We start from the raw sequence: 18,917 nt of genomic DNA, 5'->3' as shown, positions 1-18,917 counted from the left end.
TGTGATTTACTTCTTTGAGTTTGTTTATGTAGCTTCGTGTACTGTAGACAATCAGATCAAACTTGCAACGTTTTTTGTGTTGTATTGTTGTGATCTTTTGTACATGAACGCATAAGAGATTAAATTTCACTGAATGGTTGGTTTGATGGCATCCCCTGTGACTGCAGCTGAAGCAGGGGCATTCTCAGCATGCTGTCTAGGTTGTACAATCCACTTTCAAACCTTGCCACAAAAGTGTCTTATTCTTATTTCATAAGAAAGCAAGCATTATATTTTCCATATCTGGCAGTATTGCTTGCCATGATCTGAGCTGGTCACCCCTGATTTACAGTTCCAAAGAGGTGTCGTTGACAAACTGTGAAGTGTGCTGTTCATTATGCAGTTAAAATCACCTGCGGCTACACACTACTTGTTCTGCAGTAACACCATGTTTTACGTTAATCTTGGGGAAGCCGCAATCAAGACAAACTGTTGTTCTAAATTGAAGGGCCTTTTTCTGTTCATGAGAATGTCTGTAACCATCCATCCATTTTCTAAAAGTTTTGTCCAATGTAGGATTGCCTGGGAGCCGGAGCCTATCCCATCAAACAATAGGAACAAGGCAGGATACATCCTAGACAAGATCTTCCCCATCACAGTCTGTTCTAAGTGGCAAGATTGGTCTCTTGGAAAGGTGTAACTGTAGTGACAAAGTTGCTGACAATTGTATTTTCTCCTACAAAGTAAGACAAGAAGCTATACTGCATGTGACAACCGTCATTTAATTACCCATATCCAGCACCTAATAGGGGGAATTTGATGAAAGCACTTGATGAAAGACATACTGTAGTGATTTAGTCATATATCATGACAGTGAACAGGAACAGTGTTGCAGACCAATGATGAGGTACTACTAGAAAATATGAGTAGAACAATGAAAAGATTAAAATGAACTATAAATAACAAAAGGGCAGTTAAGTGTCCTTAAGTCACACAACACAGGATAGTTCACATTAAAAGGAGCTCTTTGGAGATACCTCTGCTATCACAGGTTTAGCTGCTACATACTGTAAAAGGCCAATACAAGCTCCATTGTAATGGAGAAGGCCAATGCTATCAGTGTTGGCCAAGAGGACCATCACACCAGTAATGGAAATGTTGCAGGACTCCTAGTGGTGAAGCAGAACAAAACTGGCCATGACACTAGCCAGCACCAGAAACAAGAGAGGAGCTGCCATTAAAATCCCAGCTGACAGCACTGCAGAGGAAGTGGAGCACATGCAATCATTCTGCAACAGCTGACAGGAGGACTGTCCTGGCTTCTGTCCCTTGCAAAGACAGAGAAATCATTGACAGATTGTGTTTTAATATACAGCTACATTTTTTTTAATTCCTAAAACTTTGTTGAACTTATCTGTCAGCATTGGCTTTGTGTTTTCTTTTCCTGATTTAATTAACAGTAGAAGTGTATTTATATCATGTCAAGCTGTCAAATGTTTATTTTATCTTTTAAATGGTGATATGTATGGTTGTTAGAGAACTACAGGTTGTGAAAAAATATGATACGTATGTTTGCATATTCTAGGAGATTTGAATAACCTTTTGTAGTAGCTAACTAATTGATTAAAGGTACTGATGTTTAATATCACGCTGCAAGAAAACTAATTAGCAAATTATTGGTAACTTGTAAGTAGATATAAGCAAATAGTTGGCTTGTGAATTCAATGCTCTAATGAGCAACAAAAACATCATCAAACTGTCAGTCTACATATTGTAATGTGTTGGCCCTTTCAAAAATGATCCTCCATTTGTGACATTTCTCTAGAAATCTATAGGTCATCTTTTCATTGGGGAGAGCATTCTGTTTTGTTTTTTTCATTTTTCCCCTGAAAACTTGCACTATAGCTGCTTCATTGTTGATGAATCTCATCATTATAAATGAGAGCCTCAATTGATTTATCTGGTTAAATAAAGGTTTCTATTATTATCATCGTGGTGATGCAGAAAGCAAATTACAATTATTCTTGGTAATGGACTGAGCCATGCTCCAGGTCCAGGTAATCTATGATCTTGATTGGTGTAAAATGTATAGGAGCTACAGTATGTGCAGGGAAGGTCCAACAAGACAGGCCACAATGGAATTCAAAACAGAGAACTACAGTCCTCTGCTCCTTTATTGTTCTGACCTGCAATCCCTTTGTTCCTGTTTGTGCCTCTCAATGTTTTTCATCATTGAATATAAAAATAACCCGTCTTTTAAATCAAGTAAGTTGATTTCCAGTTCCTCGATTCCTCACCTTCCAACTGAACCTTTTCTGATTTCACTTACCGTGAGAGAGTGTTGACAGCATTTTCCCAAGGACATGATCGCAGCTCTAATATTGTCCAATTGGCCATCGACAGTAGGTAAGCGAGAACACAGATTTTATTTCAGTCAAGATCTGCCAATCATGAGGAAGTTCGGGTGGCAAGCTACCTCATCTCAGTTTTGGCTGATGGTTCTGTTGAGTCCAGGGTATAATCCTGTTGTTTTCATCAGTGCCTTTTAATGTGAAACAGTGGTGGTAAAAAAAGAGGAAATTATTTTCCTACATCCTTTATACATTCTTTATACAAATTTGAAATATTTAAAGGGCTTCATTTGGACAGAAATTACAAGCTGTAAATCAATCAACCTTTTGGATGTGAAACTCCCATTTCAACAAGTTGTTTTTTTATATTTATTTGTATGTGAAATACAAGATGGAGGATCTTGTCAGAGCCACATTTCCCAGCACACTGTGGGGAATGACCTGCCATCCTCCATCAATTAACCAACCGAAGCACTGGAGGACTGTTTAAATACCAGGGGGCAGAGTCCAGAAAGACCTTTGGGTTTTTTATGCTGTTTAATATTATGGCAACCCTGGTTGTTTGTGGAGAGGTTTAAAGGGAATAGAAGGTCTAGTTACAGCACAAAGAAGCTTGGGATTTGTTTGAATTTTGTTTTGGAATTTAAAATTTTATTTACACACCTTGTATATAAAAAAGCACTGTTGTTTTTTTAACCTTACATTTTTGTTCGAATGTTTGTACCCCGAGACCTATTAAAGATGCCTGCCTCCGCACTGTAACCCCAGTAGTGATATGTAGTGTCACAAAAGTCATTTGAATAAAGATGAGGTATATGAAGTAAGAGAGTGGTGCTGTTGGGGGTGAATGAAATACAATCAAGAGAAGGTTGTCTGTGGACCTTTTATTCATCTGTCTAAGCCTGTTTGACTGTGAAAACTGAAATACATAGAAAAGCCCCTTTTAGAACTTTTTGAACTAATGGTCTCTCATCCCTCAATAGACCCAGGAATGTCAAGCTCACTGATTGAAATGTCTCTTAGGTTTAAAAGCCACTTTATCCTCCAAAATAGATTCCTATGAAAGAAATGGGGTTACCTCATCATTACGATGCAAATTGGACTGTGCTACATATCCAATTTTCAGCACTATTTGTGCACAAGCTTTAAAACACATTCTGTTGGGGTTTCTGGCTATGACTGGAAATTACTTTTTAGTCTTGAACAGAAACAACTACCTGAGAACTTGATTCAACTATTCAGAATCCTCAGAAGCACTGACAAAGTCAACCCTTCACATCCAACTGTGAAGCACAAACCAAAGTGGAAACTACGAGTCAATCCAGGAGGTACTTTTTTTGTTCACACACAAAGCATTATGGGTTTCAGGAACTAACTTCCTAGTAATTCTGATGAAGCTGATACCCTGGCTTCTTATAAGAGCTGATTGGGTGTGATTCTTGGCTCAGGAAGCGAGTAAGCAAATAACATAGCCTGGTGACTTATTTTCATTCGCGTACTTTTGGTAATGTTATAATTTTAAGTGGAAAATAAAATATTGTACTTTACAGTTTTGACTACAGTACATAAAAAACTGCCACTTATTACTATATTTATATTCATAAGAGAATCACTTTTTAGTGTTTGAATTTTAAACATTGAAATAAATACATTTTGTTAGAAATAAGGCCCAATAATGAACTGATTTTAAAATAAATTTACAAATTTCCCTAGATCTTTAAGTGTGTTGGCTGTATGTTGTACTGTAAAGTCTAAATGGGTGTGTAATCTAATCTTGAATTTAGTCGACAGCAGCGTGGAGTAGTTGATAGATCTAAGGGTTCTGGTTCTGTGAGTTAAATTCCCAACGCTGTTGAACATTTGAGCAGGATAGCTTCTTAAATTACCAATAGAAGGGTGAACAAAAACAACTATATTCTAAAAATTCATGTTCACTAGTGGTCAGAATGCCAGATACAACAAAATGATAGTATCAGGTAATATTTTTAGTGCTAATGTTATGTAAGTGCATATTTAAGGAAGTTGGAAAACAGTGTTAGACATACAACTGTCTTGCTAATAATTTGATAAATGATATAAGGTACTGGTTATGTGTGAAAGATTTTGAAAGCACACTTGTTCTTTAAATGTAAATTTTAAAAGCCCATAATGCACTGTATACCATATAATGATCATGGTACTGTGACATCACTACCCCTGGTTTTCAAATGCAACTAATTTGTGTGACAGTGTGATTGTCATTGATACAGTGCAATAGCAGTGCTTTTCACAGATGGGTCTTAGGCAAGCCATAAAGTGATCCTTAAGATGGAGAATGTTAGAAACTGGGTGTTATGGAGCAAATTGTAATGCTCTTGTGTCTGGTAAATAATGAAGATAGAATTATGAGTTGATTAGAAAATATAGTGGCTTGTATGAACAGATCCAAGTGAAGAGCAACTGAAAAGGAAGAGGACCTTTTCAGGGTGGTTTTCATCAACAGGAGACTACCATGTAGATCTAAGATCCTGGTGGGATAAGGACTATTCACTCAAAATGTGAAAAGCAAAAGTGATAAGCTGGCCAAAATGGTCATTTGGTGCTTGTGTCTTCAAAAAAACATGAAAACCTACCTCTTCTTTTAGTTGTAACTACACTTCCTTGTACATTTCCTCACAATAAATAGCCAGGCATTTAAGCTGCTTATTGGTCATCAAAATACAAAGTGTCTCTGAATTCTGAAACTCACAACGAAGTACTATGCTTTATAAGTTCCATGATTGGTTTGTCAGACATGTCCGTTTCTTTTTCCTTTTGATGAATAGACTGACAGATAGACTGACACCTGACCAATTGTTCTCCATTCGGATGATGGCAAGTCATCCCCCATTTTCACCCTTTTGCAACAGTTCACGGTCCTTTAGGGTGTACGACTCTGGCCCTCATGAATGCGCCTATGCACAAAAAAGCACTGTGGTGGTTATGGTCGGGATCAAGTGGATTTAGGCTTGTCAGATTCTGTGTCCTCAAAAGTACTTAAAGCCACTTCACTAGAGGGCATAAGGAGGATTTTTTGAGGTCTTGACTGACTAACTGCAGTAGACTTGGATAGTGACCACATTATAATAATACAGAGGTTTAGACTCTAATGCTGTCTACGGTATGCCTTCTGGCCCTTTAGTCCAGACAAGCCTCAGTTATACCACGTGAAAAAATTATGACTTAACCCATGAGATTAGTATTCTGTTGAGAACCCAGTGTAGTAATGTCACTGTACAATATCACATCACACCCCAAGAGCATTAAAGATATCTATATGGGTTATTGCATGGCCACTGAGCATTCTGATCACTACTCAGTTCAAATCCATTATTAAAGTAGCAAGATAAAAGGTGAATGGATTGACCAAGAGACCAGGTCAGTCAATCAGAAGTTCAGCCAAGATACTTTATTCTCTCTACTGTACCTCTCATTATGATGCAGCATTACAGAGAGTGGGTGCTGCCAGGTTTTCAGCACTTTGGGCGTTCTCCTTGAGAGACAGAAAACCATAATTAAAATCTGAAGGGACTGAATTTAAGTTTAGAAGAAAGGGCTGTGTTCTTTTATTTGTGGAAATAACGATTTCCTTTTGGTGGTACCCACCACGCAGAAACCCTTCTTCTGATGTATTTATTTGGGACATGGAGTAATGTTCTCTCCAGTTTAGCAGCAATTTAAATAACATTTCTCATGAAGAGGGTATTTTATTTTAAAGAATGGATTTGGTTTTCTTTGTTGAATTTATATCTCTTTTGAATGCTGTTGATTTCTGTTTATCACAGAGAGACCCAGGTAGTTAATTCTTGGTTCTATAAAAGCTGTTTTATTACAGTGTTTAGTGCCTACGTACTCTAAGAGTAATGTCACACCTAGTTCCTGTCAAAGGATGCAAAATTGATTTCTTTGGAAAAGTAATGAAAAATTCATACTGCTCCTTTGGTTTTCAGCCTAATGAAAAATCTTCAGTAAGTTTAAATGACTTCATAGTTGATTCATTAAAACTAAATGTTTCAGCACTGAGCTGAAGTAAAATGAAAGAGATCTATATTGCCCTCTACAATGGACCTCTAACTGCTCTCTTCTTTAATCCTTTTCTTCAGCACTTTCCTGTGCCAACCATTCCAATTTTCAGCCTTCTTTGCACAATCCTTTCAAGTTCTTCTATCTCTCCTCAGCCTTTCCCCTGTCTTGTGAAATCCTGTGAAATTTTGCCTTCTTTTTCTCTTCCAAAATCTCTGACATCTACAGTACAACCACTTAACAATTCATCTCCTCCCTCACTTAACACCCCACCTTCAACTACTTTCCCAAAAGATTCTCTCTGGCCCGTCTCCTTGCCCCAAAATCAAGCTTACTTCACCTCTGCCAGGCTGACATCCTTTAATCCTTCCCTACATTTCCTCTTTAAAGGAGAACTGCAGTCTAAATTTCTCAGACCGGTTATTAAATGTCGGTAACAAAATAAATTAATTGACTTTACAGAAAAACTTTACAAACTTCAAATTAAGCACAAAATTACGAATTTGGTGAAAGTACTGTAAGTTGCCATGGGTGAGAGCAAGAATTCCCATAATTTGCTACATGCCCCTTCCTGCTCAATAGTCACTGTAATTACTAATTTACTGTGATGTACGAACGAATACGTACAGGTTGTGCAAGGTTGTGTAATAAGGCTGCATCACATCACTGGAAGTTTTTTTTCCCTCATTCTGAATCGCAGAATATTGCGCTGTGCATACCTGGAAATTGTCTATTTTTTATGTAAATTGGAGGTTTTACAAGTTACTGTGTAGATTTTAATTTTATTGTGGTTTTATAGTGCACTCATCAATGTGAATTCCTTCTAACCCTGAAATATAAAAAGAGTGTTAAAGTTCCCCTTTAACACCTCTCTTCTCTCAGGCTGTTTTCCAATAGTTTTTAAATGTGCTGTCAGTATGCCCCTACTTAAAAATCCTACTCTTCAGAACCTTGCATCTCTTCTTCCTTCCTTTCTAAAAACCTCAAGCATGTTCTCTGCCCTCTTCAATCAAACTATCTGCTTCAGACCTATCCTAATCCTTCTGTCTGACACCATTGACAATATGGATCACCTTTATTGTCCTTTTAACAGTTGCTGACCTTGATTTCTGGTACTGCTCTCATATGGTTCTCCTCCAGTTTCTTGGTAAGACTTCCATGTCTGTTTTTTTACTTTTTCACCTTTGGTGTCCCTCAGGGATCCCACAGGCCCTCTGTAGTTCTTTCTGTATTCTCACATTCCTAGTATACTTTAATCTATTCCCATTACTAATGATGGACAAGCCTTCCTGTCCCTTACTCTGATACTACTCCTACATCTCTGCCATGGTCCACCATACTAAGCTCGAGATCTCAAACACTGACTTCAGTTTCCTCTCTTCTACATTTTCTTCTGTGGATCTCTATTTCTGTTTCACTTGACTCCTCCATTTTCTTCCCTGGCATGCTTCCACCATGATTTTGTGCATGAATCCTACCTTTTCTTTACCAGTTAGTCCACACAACTGCTAGTCCAAGCCCTGGTACCCTCTTCCCTACACTATTCTAACTCTCTCTTGGCTGTCCTAAACTGATCTTTGCTTTTCTCTCGATACACTGTTACTCCAGTCCCTGCACTGACCTCCCTATTACTGAAGGCATCAGATTAAAAAACAGTCCTTGCCTACCAATGTTTCAACCACCTATTTTTGTATTTGAAAATTAAGTACCAAGATAAGACACAATATTTTTTTTAGTTTATTAAAGCCAAAATAAAAAACACAAAGAGAGTCAGTAAAAACGTATTCATGTAACTATCCATCCCTAACTTTAAAAAATCCGACATCCAAATATCAGTGTATAATGTTTCATGCATTTCAGCAATTAAATCTTCCTTTGTGTTGCATGAATGTTTTGTCTAGCTAATTTGATGGTATGCAATTCACAATAATGTTTTTTTTATATTTTTATTCAAACATTCTCAATGCTTGATTCTTGCACTTGCCAAGTGGAGCAAAATACATAGTTTTCTCCAAGATTGAATTGCCAATATTCACTTTGATTTAAAAAAAGATACAGTAGTAGAGTTTAAATGTACCTGCACAAACAATGGCTCTTCTAACTACACCACTTTGCCCTTGATGAAGCCATTCAGCTGTATGAGTGGTATTTAAGCAAACATATGGTGACCCTCTGCGATCTGTACATAGTTCAACTGGAGAACTGCTTTGCCATTTCATCACTATCTTAAGGAATACTAGCTGAAGACAGAGTCGCTCAGCATAGATTTACTGTGGGTTGCATTGTCAGGAAACAGTTCTTTCCGGGCCCTATGCGGACGACACGATCCGAAAGGTGAAGAAACAATAGGGAAAAATATCATGCAGGAGTCGGTCAGGAGACAGGGGGGCGCGTCCAAGGTGAGCAGGTGTCCAGGGGAACAAGGAATCAGGAACAGGAAACTAAAACCATAACGGAGCCAGACGCAGCAGGACCCCGGGCTCTCACGAAACGGAATTCAATGAGAAGCCCCGGGCAAACGCCTGTGTCTGGCTTTAAAGGTGGAACTAAAGAGGGGCTGGAATAAGAAACAGGTGTGGGGAATGGAACAGAACGAGGAAGGGCTGGAGTGCCCTTAAGAGGAGGAGCAACGATTGTGACATGCATAAGCTGTTCCTAAGACCTATCTCAACACATACATTGGATGAGGCACTCAAGAGTCCCGAAATATTTTGAAAGATGTTTATTTCAGTAAAATTTTTATTAAAATTGTTTTATTTTACTGAAGAAGATCATGTATTGTCAAAGTTAATTACAAAATGTCTAAAAACGCAAAAATCTCTTATGTAGGTCTATAGTCTTTATCTCTCTATATCATTAAAGGATGTGTTTATTATGTTCCAGGCAGAGCTGATTAAATATCAGATGAGTTTACAAACAGGTAATACCTGTTTTCAGTTAACAAATAATGTATTCATTAAACAGTCTCCAAATAATATTGGTTTTACATGTCCTCATTTATTTTGGCAAATAATTGAACTAGTGGCTTACAATAAGTAAATTTACATTTCTAAGTAAATATAGCTCTAACTGAACTTCTTGATTGATTTTACATGCTTGCTGAGCTCAATTTTCATGTAACTTTAATAAGTAAATTTGCTTAAGGTTGCCCCAACAAATAGGTAAACGACTCTGTGATGTTCACATATTCAGGAGAATTCTACAAAATATTTCTGCCTGGTAAATCGAAAATTTGCTTTACTAAAGCTTTTTTTTAAATCTTTATGATTCAACGCTACACTATTTTATTGGCCTTCAGATTTAGTATTATCTGCATGAAATGATTGTCTACCCTTACTAATGAAATCAATAAAGCATACACTATCCATAACATTCCTTGGGTTCAAACTCTTTGACACTATGACCATACATCATTTTCTCATTTTCATTTCAAAGGGTAGCATTGTTTCATTCTGTTGTTAGGAAGACTAGTCCCTGCCATTTAGAAATTATCGTTTTTTTTGTGTGGTGCAATTCGGGTAAGTGCCTTAAAGGCAGGGTGCTGAAATTTTGTATTTTAAAGATCAGTTAGCTACACCTGAGTGAGTCCATTATTAAACTGATATAGACTTTCAAATTGATTGTTTATTTGTGCTGTTTATGTTAATTTAAAACTATAAAATCAACAACATGTCCTGAAAGTACTATTTTAAATGACAAATAAGGTCAAAATGATTGCTGTAAAATTGCCCTGATTTTATCATTTATGTATTATGTTACAAATTTAGAGTACAAAACAACAATACTCCAGTCAGCAAAGTGTTACATCTGCTGAACACTGTCAAGTTAATTTTTTTCATTTTTTTAAGCTCAATCTATACAATAGAAAATCAAGAAGTATACATAATGGAATTCAACAAAGGAAAAGAAAACAAATTGTTCCTTGTATCGATACACATTAAATATAATGATTAAATATAATATGGCACCCAGAAAAGTAATAAGCAGAAAAACTTGCACAAAGTCACTGAAATAACAGAAAAACTGGTCTTCGGTCTCTTTAATGGTGAGAATACTAGACAGCGAGTTAATTTAATAAACACCTAATGTATTTTAAGAATCAATTTTGTTGCTATAAGGTTTTGATTTTTAAAATACAATAGGTGTTTATTAAATTAAATGTTTATTATCCTTGCTATTAAATAATTTGGCAGCATCCAATTGATTTTTAAAAGACTTCCTCTATAGCTGCTCATATACCCCACAAACTACAGATTCTAGTTTCATACAATCCTGAATCAAGACATTGCGTATGTCTTAAGAGGTTGGTGTGGGGAGATGTGTCAGCATCCAAGCTGCAAAGGGAAATAGACTTACATTATTCTGGGTCCCACACCATCTCATGGAGGCAATACTCAAAATGTAATAAACATTAAAAATGGAAAATAATCTTTTAAAAATTAAAATATTATAATATTGTTAATATTTTTATATTAACAAATATATTATAACTTAATGTTGAAAGAAAACAAGGTGATGTGCGTCAGTCTGAGAGATAATGGCTTTCTGCATCCCTGGTGAGTAAAGAGACGGGATTGCATGGCAAAGCACCGGCACTAAATTAAACTGCTCATCCCAGCACACCAACTGGAATCCGAGACCCTCGGCTTCGGGTCAGGACCAGCTGCCAAGTCCCCAGAAAGAGAGGGGCTACACTGGTCTGGAACAGCCAAGGACACAGCCTTGTAAGTAGCCAGAGATGCAGGATGGCAAACCAACAGGCCTATACACTGGACAGGATAAAGAAAAAGAAGGAACCTTCTCAGAGCACAGCTGTGCTTTGCCCCTTAGATTTAACTGAGAGGAGGGGAGGGAAAACTGAAACAAAGGTCCGCCTTGGTGACTCAAGGTGTACACCCTTACGGGGGGGTTCCCTCCACAACCAGGCCAGGTGTGCACTGTTATCTCGGTCTCCCAGGTTCAACTCTCTGACAGAGGCGCCAGGCTTGGATATTCAGGTTCCCTCTGGACCAACTGAAGGAGACATCTGCAATGGACGGGAGGCAATGGACCTGTCCTCAGTCCCCTCTCAATTCCCAGAGCCCTGGGTCAGCACAGCTATAGGGGGCAGTCCCAGTCAGAGCCAAGAACTAGGAATCCTTGGGGAGTTCAGGCTGACCGAGTGATGCTCATCAGACATTCAAGCGAAAACAGGATTCCTGGCTCCCTAGGAAGAAACGGAAGGCTCTCCTGGGGTGCTTGAAGGAGGCCAGGAAAAAAAGAAAAAGAAAAGTAACCCAGACAGCCCAAGAGAAAGTGTTGAAGAATAGAGAAGAGCCCTAAGTCTGGAGAAGTAGCTGTCTCAAAGAGAAGTCCAAAGGCAGCAGGAAAGAGGGCAGTCCAAGAAAGAAACCACATTGCTGGGGCAGGACTACAGAAGAAGAGCAGGACTGATAGGAAGAGGGGGAAAAAATGGCTGCATGGGGAGAGCCCTAGGGTCCTGGCTGATGGAAGCTGCCTCCTGAACGTGGGATGGAACTGCAGGAGAAGGAGGTCAGCAAAGGAGTCAAAGGTTGCAGGGCGGAGGCCAGCAGCCACCTTGCACAGTAGAACAAAAAACTGCAGTGCAGAATAGTGTCCGGAAAAAAGGGCAAATTGGGAAAAAAAGTGCTGCAGTGCAAACTGAAGTGAAATCCTGAGCCAGAGACAGGGCAGACTGCTTCAGTGGCAACAAGCAAGGGTGATCAGTGATGAGCCTGGGGATCTGAACCCCTGTCAATCAGCCTATCAGCAGGAATCAGGCAGCCTCAGCTTCGGAGAGCAAAAAAGGAGGATGCTTGGGTATCTCAGCCTTGGATCGGAACCCTGTTGCCGAGCCCCGAGGGAGAATGGGTATTCGACTTTGGAGAGGAATCCTGGTGTCAAGAACCAAGGACAGGGGTGCAAACGGGCTTAGCATTCCTGGGTGAGATGGCCGCATGGAAAAGCCACTGAGGTATCTGTCTAATGGACCAGAGATCAGGAAGCAGTACTGCAAATGGGATGGGGTGAAATAATGAATAATGAAGAAGCACCATCAAAGCTCTTTCTCTGCATTAAATAGAGATACAGGAATTGAACAATGAACTGGATAATTTTTAATTAAGAAGGATCACCAAAAGGAGATCCATTCAGAGCAGCAAGCCCTGGAAAACTGAGCTCTTGTGAGAATGTGACTCAAGGCAAATTCTAGCTGAGAGACATCGCAGGACAGCCGTCATAACAGTATAGTTTCCTATTAGTTCACCATTTTATAACATTTTTCCCCACTGTCAAGAGGATTTTCCTGTGAATGAAACACAACCTGTATTTAATTTCCACCCATTCACCAAGTTTTGACATAATTCTCTCTCTAGGGGTAAACAAAGATTTTCTGTCATGCATCTGTAAATACTTCTGTGTCTTCTACGGTCATCTGCGTTCTGCCGAGGACTGCTTGTATGTAATGATTAGAGAGGAACTAAAGTGACAAGGTCCAGAAATAGAGACAGAGCTGGAGAACCATAAAAAGAGGATTTCAAAGGTAAAGGGTGAAGGACTTTCAACAGAGACACTGTTGACCTTAGTGAACCTTCCACAAGCCTACATTCGGTGTAACTGCTGTACAATGTTCATCTGTTGATAACAGGCCTTGTAAAAGAAATACTGTTAAAAGAAAACATTTTGTTTACACTGTGCTTAAGTATATCCAGCAATGTCACGGAATTAAAAGCAATTTAAAATCTTTCAGTTTGCTTTATTAAGACAAAGACAAATAAAAAATTGAAAGCACTTGTATTAGAAATGGACAAAAAAGTGTTTAGAGAAACTAAACAAATAGCTCCAGTCCAGAGACTCCTCACAAATATGGACAAAGATTGTGCATTATGCTAATATATATGAATCAGATCTGTATAAAACCACTAATTGTTCAGGTGGTACAGTGGCATGACAGTTAGTGGTGTTACGTTATATCTTGGATCTTGGGTTTATATCTAGCCAATAGAGCCTTTCATTTTGACTATGAAGTGTGAGTGAATTTGGGGGTGTGTGCAGCCTGTGATGTACTGACATTCTGTCCAGGGTATATCCTGATACACCTAAACTTATATTGTAATAAGCAGTTATTGAAAATGGATGGATGTTAAATGTTTATCAATTCAAATGAAGTTTATATCCTAGGTCTTAAAAGCTCATGCCCACCTGAAATTGAGTTGTTACTCAATGTAAGCTGTGGATTAGAAAACGAACTTGAAATGAGATACCAACATTTTTATTGTAAATGAAAGAAGCTAATTACGGCAAAAAAAAATTAAATGGAAGAAAAAAACGTCTTCAGAGGTTATTATCAGGTCGTAGCTAATAATGTATCAGCTCAACCTATACAACACTTGTTGGGAATGCAGGCTGAAATCCTAGAGACCAGATTCTGAATCACAGCGTTGAATCACATACCCAGAACAGTAGTATGTGATTGGCAAGGGACTACCATTCCTATGTGGTTTTGAATTAGCCAGGGTTTCCTCTGTCTGTCACATACAAGTGAACCCCTGAACCCAGAGGTGAATAAATGATGGATGGCTATGACAGTCCTCATTATTTTGAAGGAGAGCAGTCTTCATCCTTCCCAAGATGTTCTGAGGGTAATAGCAATAAAAGTAAGATAAGAGATCAAACAAATTGTAAGCAGCTGTCAAGGAATGAAAGTTTTTTTAGCTCCAAAATATTGTCCACAAAAACCATGATAACACCTCCATCTGAACAAAAATAATGTGTGTATGGCAGAAATAATTACTACTATAATTAATATTTTTTATTGGAATAATGTATTTTTTTAATATCTTCTAATACAATTGACATAATCTGATTATCCTTCCTGTTGTGATTAAAACACTAAGTAACTGATGGACTGATTTGTTGCATGTTAATCAGTATAATTAACTGTGGCAGATTCTACTGTAGACGGAAATATTCGAAAGCAAACATTATGAGAAGAATATTTCTCTACAAAAATTTTAAAAAATATATTATTTTCATTGACAACTTCTACCTTTCCCTTACTTTTTCGATTAATGTCTCTCCTTTCAGTTTCCTAACCAGACCTGCAGTGCTGGACACATGGTGTTGTCCTTAGGAGATTCCGAAGTTCAGAATACTTTTGAAGTGCTGTGGTCTATTAGAATCTAGACATCATTCCAATATATATCTGCACAGGGCCTTAATTATTAGAATGTGTTGAACAGCTGGCATTCTTCCAGAGCACTGCAGTCACCTATAAAACTGCCATTGCTAATGGAAGACATGCTCTGCTATAGCTCTCATGTGCATTTACTTAGTTTTTCATCTTGATCTGGAGTGTTCCCTAACTTCCTCAAAAAATACTAAAATTCTAAACCTACTGGGACCCTGTTTAACACTGCTGTTCAGCTTTTTTTCTACAAGCACAGGTCTGTGCCCAACAACAAGAGGTCACCTCTCAAAAGTTTAATTTGTTAGTACAGCTTATTCTCCTTTTGTTTATGCTACATGATAATTTTATGAAACACATGTTCTATTCTTAACTCTTTAAGTCCTATTATACTATATAATACATAAGTACACCAATTGCCATTTGACTCTTTAGTGACGGGTAGCTGACAAAGAAATCCTGTAAAGGTGTTTTTAGTCAGTGTCAAATTAATTCGTTTTACGGTGTAGATGCTGGAATTCTACACTATTGTATTGTCCAAACATACCAGAGTTGTTGTTGGAAAGTTGGAGAGGGTGCCACCTCTTGAGATGTGAAGGAGTAAGTAAAATCAGTTTTAAAAATGATTCTATGTACCTGAAAATAATTGGGGTAGGTACAATTTACCCTGATTCCAATTTTATTGTGAAAATTTAATGTATTGAATGATAATAAAATTTGCATCACCACATTTATCTGTAGTTTCTCTCATATGCAAATGCATTGGATCATATGCCTGAAAGAGACTCAGTGAGTGATTTTTAAACTGAATATATAATACATAATTTCTGAAAATAAAAACAAATACAATTAAAATAATTAAAATTCACCTTTAACACTGATACTGAAAAAAAACTGCAGCAGATGAATGGTAAAGCCAATGGAAAATAAATAACGATTTTGTCAGATAAGTTAATAAATAAAACAATTTATACATTTTACAATTTTGAGCTACAAAATTGACAGTAGTTCCATTTCTTCTTTGCAGTACAATATTTTGGTCCAAATCTTCACTCTTGTTTAGTGATTGAGCTATCTGTAGTATTTGAATGCAATCACCAGCTTCTAATTTTATCCACACAATTCAGGATGTGTAGCATTTATATTCTGCGATTACAACTATCTCACGTGTGGCATCTGTTTTTTGATGCTCTACATTCATAGAAGCAACTTACCACTTATTTTAAAAATGAAAAGATTCATGAAAATAAAAGCTGCCCATAGTGGAGTTCTTTAAATCGCCCTTCTGCTTCAACCCCTAATATAAATCAATATAAACTGTGAATAAATTATAGTGGAACAAGTTTGTTTTTGTAAAAATAAAAAAACGCAAGTCTCTGTATTACATAAAAAATGCAATATATTCCTAAATTATGCAATGAAGAAGGTTATTTCATAATTAGCTCAGCTATTTTTATGGTGTGCAAAACCTTTGAACATTTCCTTCAGTATTTAGAAGGAAGAGTAAGACATTAATGTGTCAGTGGCATGATTAATTTGCATTAAATTTAAAAATAACTGAAGTTTAAACTGAGAGCCAGGTTAGATAGATGGATACAAGATATAAATGGATATAGAAATAACAGAGCACTAAGGCGTAGAGTGGAATGAAAGTGAAAAGGTTAAAAAAGCAATCACTGAGGCTGCAGATTGGCTCAACCAGTAAAGGCTCTCATCTGAAGCACAGCCTGAGTTCTATAGTCCATAAATAGCAAATCTGAGCCTGTGCCATGTCATTAGGCGACAGTGACCAGGATTCCTTTAACAGGGGCATTCAAACGGCCATGGGCTGCTAGGTACTGTGGGCATGAGTCGGCCAGAGTATCCTTGGTCTGCTACACAACAGCACCCTGTTTACAGGGTACCTGTGTGCTTGCAGTATCATCAGTGAGTGGCAGTCATATCTGTCTTCAATATGATCCTGACATTCTGCTGTAGGTAACATGGGACTGTGTACAGCACAGTGTACAATATGGCCAATGAGTCAAAGGCTCTGTCTTAGACAGAAAAAGTCAAATGGTGCTATTATAAATGGTCAAGTTGTTTGCAATTGGTGAATCCCTTTTGCCTAAGCAAAACATTCATTTTCAAAAGACTTTAATTTAATTACATATTTTTATTTCAATTTAAATGTAAGGCAAAAATATTCATTGTAACTGAGGCTGTAAAAAGAACAACAGTTAACAATTGTTTTTTTCCAGTCAATTATGAATTATTGGCAGTCAGTGGAAACCACAGTTATATGGATTGTATCAAGTCAGGTTCTTCACTGGCAGTGACTGTTTCCACTTTAACCACCACTAAAGTAACAATGAACTTTCAATTAACTGTTTTCATTCCTATAGTGTAAATGCCTATTGGTGACAAAAGGAAATGTATTTTTTATGTAATGTAACCTTAATCTGTTTTAATTGTTGTGCTTTGGCTATTTCAGAAAATAGCAAAATTACAGGAAAGCACCTCTGGGTTAAGACCCTAAAAATAAGTAATATCAAGATACAAATTGCCTTAGAAACAGGTACAACTTTTTTTTAATACCTGGCAATCTTTAATTCTGTGTGTGACTGAAGACTCCGTTTCCAGATCACCAGGCACTCGTGAGGTATGCACATGTACACACACATACACATATGTTAACATTTTACTATCTAAACACAGGCGATAAATCTGGTTTCAAATGTAAACAAACTTTACCTGGAATTCCGGGGATAGCTTTGCTTGCTCTGTGGGTGCAGACACAGAGTAAAGTAAGGTTCTTCACGTATGGTCAAAATTAAACATTAACTCAAACCTAACAACCGTTTTCTTTGTTTTAGAAGTGAAATGAACATACTTGGTGTTTAACTTACGCATTTCAAACAAATACCTTGTTTTGATTTCTCACCAGCAAAATGGTTTCTCCCGCAACCTCTAAGACCCAAACCCTGGCATGGCAACAAGGGCTGCTTAGTAGTGCCTGGTCCAGGGATGAGCATTCGTGGATCGATTTGTAAGAACATATCGTTAAGAGGGGTAGTATTTTCTTTAAAATATTTCTGTATATAAAAGGAGTATAATATTTTATTTTTGTTAATAATAAATAATATGTTCATTGTTTAATTGTGTATTCCCTGGAGAAAGGTGTATATCAGAATTGTGATTATTATTTTATAGAAATCTTTTTTGCTTTGTAGTGGAATATTCTAGGGGGAGGAGTTTAACCTAGATAGGAGAAGAGAGATAGGAGGAAGTTGGTCACTTATTTCTACATTTCATCTACATCTCTAAACTTTTGAAGGGCGAGACTGTGACACTGTGCATCCCCATCACTAATGGCCTGGTTGAAGCTATGGCAAACGTTGTGCTCGGCTATGATTAACGGCCATCACTGACATTACATTGTAGTTAAAAAAATCTGTTTTTTTAGTGACAAAAAAAGTGATAAAAAAATAAAAACGAAAAGCATTTGATTTTTGTATGGATTTGGGAGAGTGGAAGAAAAGTAGGTAATAAATGAATAGTTATTATTGAACTGATTGCCTTTGAGGTAAAAGGAACATTGCTCAACCTTTAATTTATATAGAATATCTACACTTCAACATAGAACAGTTTTGTGAATATTGTGTTGACATTTATATCAGTAAAATAAAGCAGTGTTTGAGAATTTCTATTTTTGGATATTTCCTAATCTGCTGAGGAGAATCATATGAAACGTATCATGTTGTTCATGCTCTGTGGTTACTCCAGCTGAGTGAGTCCATGTAAACAGGTCATGACACTTGAGATGAAAGAAATTAAGTTTACTTTTTCAAAATAAATTGGATATCAGAGGCTTATAATACAAAATGTTTAACTCAGAATAATTTGATTCAAAATCACTCAGTAAAAATCAAACCTTTAAAATTGATTAAAATTAGAATCTGGTACTGGCAGTGTCTGGATAACCAACTTCTATTTCAAATCTTCTTTATTTAGAGGCAGCAAGAGCTATTGTTGAGGTGAGGAAGGAGAGCCTACAAAAACATACATCTATTTAGGAGTGCTTTTATGGAAATTGTTTAGAGTCCTAGTTGATTTTATTCTGCTCTGTTTAAATATAAAAAGAAAAATAATCTACAACAAATGTGGCATTAAAAAGTTTTAACACAGCAACAAAATTGTTTCAATTTCTAGTTCAGTTAGATTCTAATTGAAAGGATGGAACGATGAAATTTAAAAGGATCGAAACTTAATATTTTAATTTTGACATTAACTTGACATTAACTTGCCATTAACGTGCCCAGCAGAGGAAATGACACCCTCACTTATGAGGAATTCATATATATTTGCAAAAGTATTCACCT

The 18,917-nt window shown here is 37.1% G+C and overlaps 1 long non-coding RNA gene across 3 annotated transcripts; it reads right to left on the bottom strand.

Annotated features, from left to right (window-relative positions):
- Positions 1-738: 738 nt before the first annotated feature.
- LOC148673486 (uncharacterized) lies at positions 739-17,535 on the bottom strand. 3 transcript variants are annotated; one of them, XR_015936035.1, is made up of 4 exons: positions 17,462-17,535; positions 5,776-5,841; positions 2,309-2,521; positions 739-1,307 (listed from the first exon to the last, which is right to left on the bottom strand). It is a non-coding gene; the product is annotated as an uncharacterized LOC148673486 (long non-coding RNA). The 3 variants fall into 3 exon arrangements; XR_015936034.1 differs by having other exon boundaries at positions 17,290-17,531; XR_015936036.1 differs by lacking the exon at positions 5,776-5,841 and having other exon boundaries at positions 17,290-17,530.
- Between the last annotated feature and the right edge of the window lie 1,382 nt (positions 17,536-18,917).

The sequence above is a fragment of the Lepisosteus platostomus genome, chromosome 4 (genome assembly GCF_059453375.1).
Source record: "Lepisosteus platostomus isolate fLepPlt1 chromosome 4, fLepPlt1.hap1, whole genome shotgun sequence".
Taxonomy (NCBI): domain Eukaryota; kingdom Metazoa; phylum Chordata; class Actinopteri; order Semionotiformes; family Lepisosteidae; genus Lepisosteus; species Lepisosteus platostomus.
This window is presented reverse-complemented; position numbering and strand designations above follow the sequence as displayed.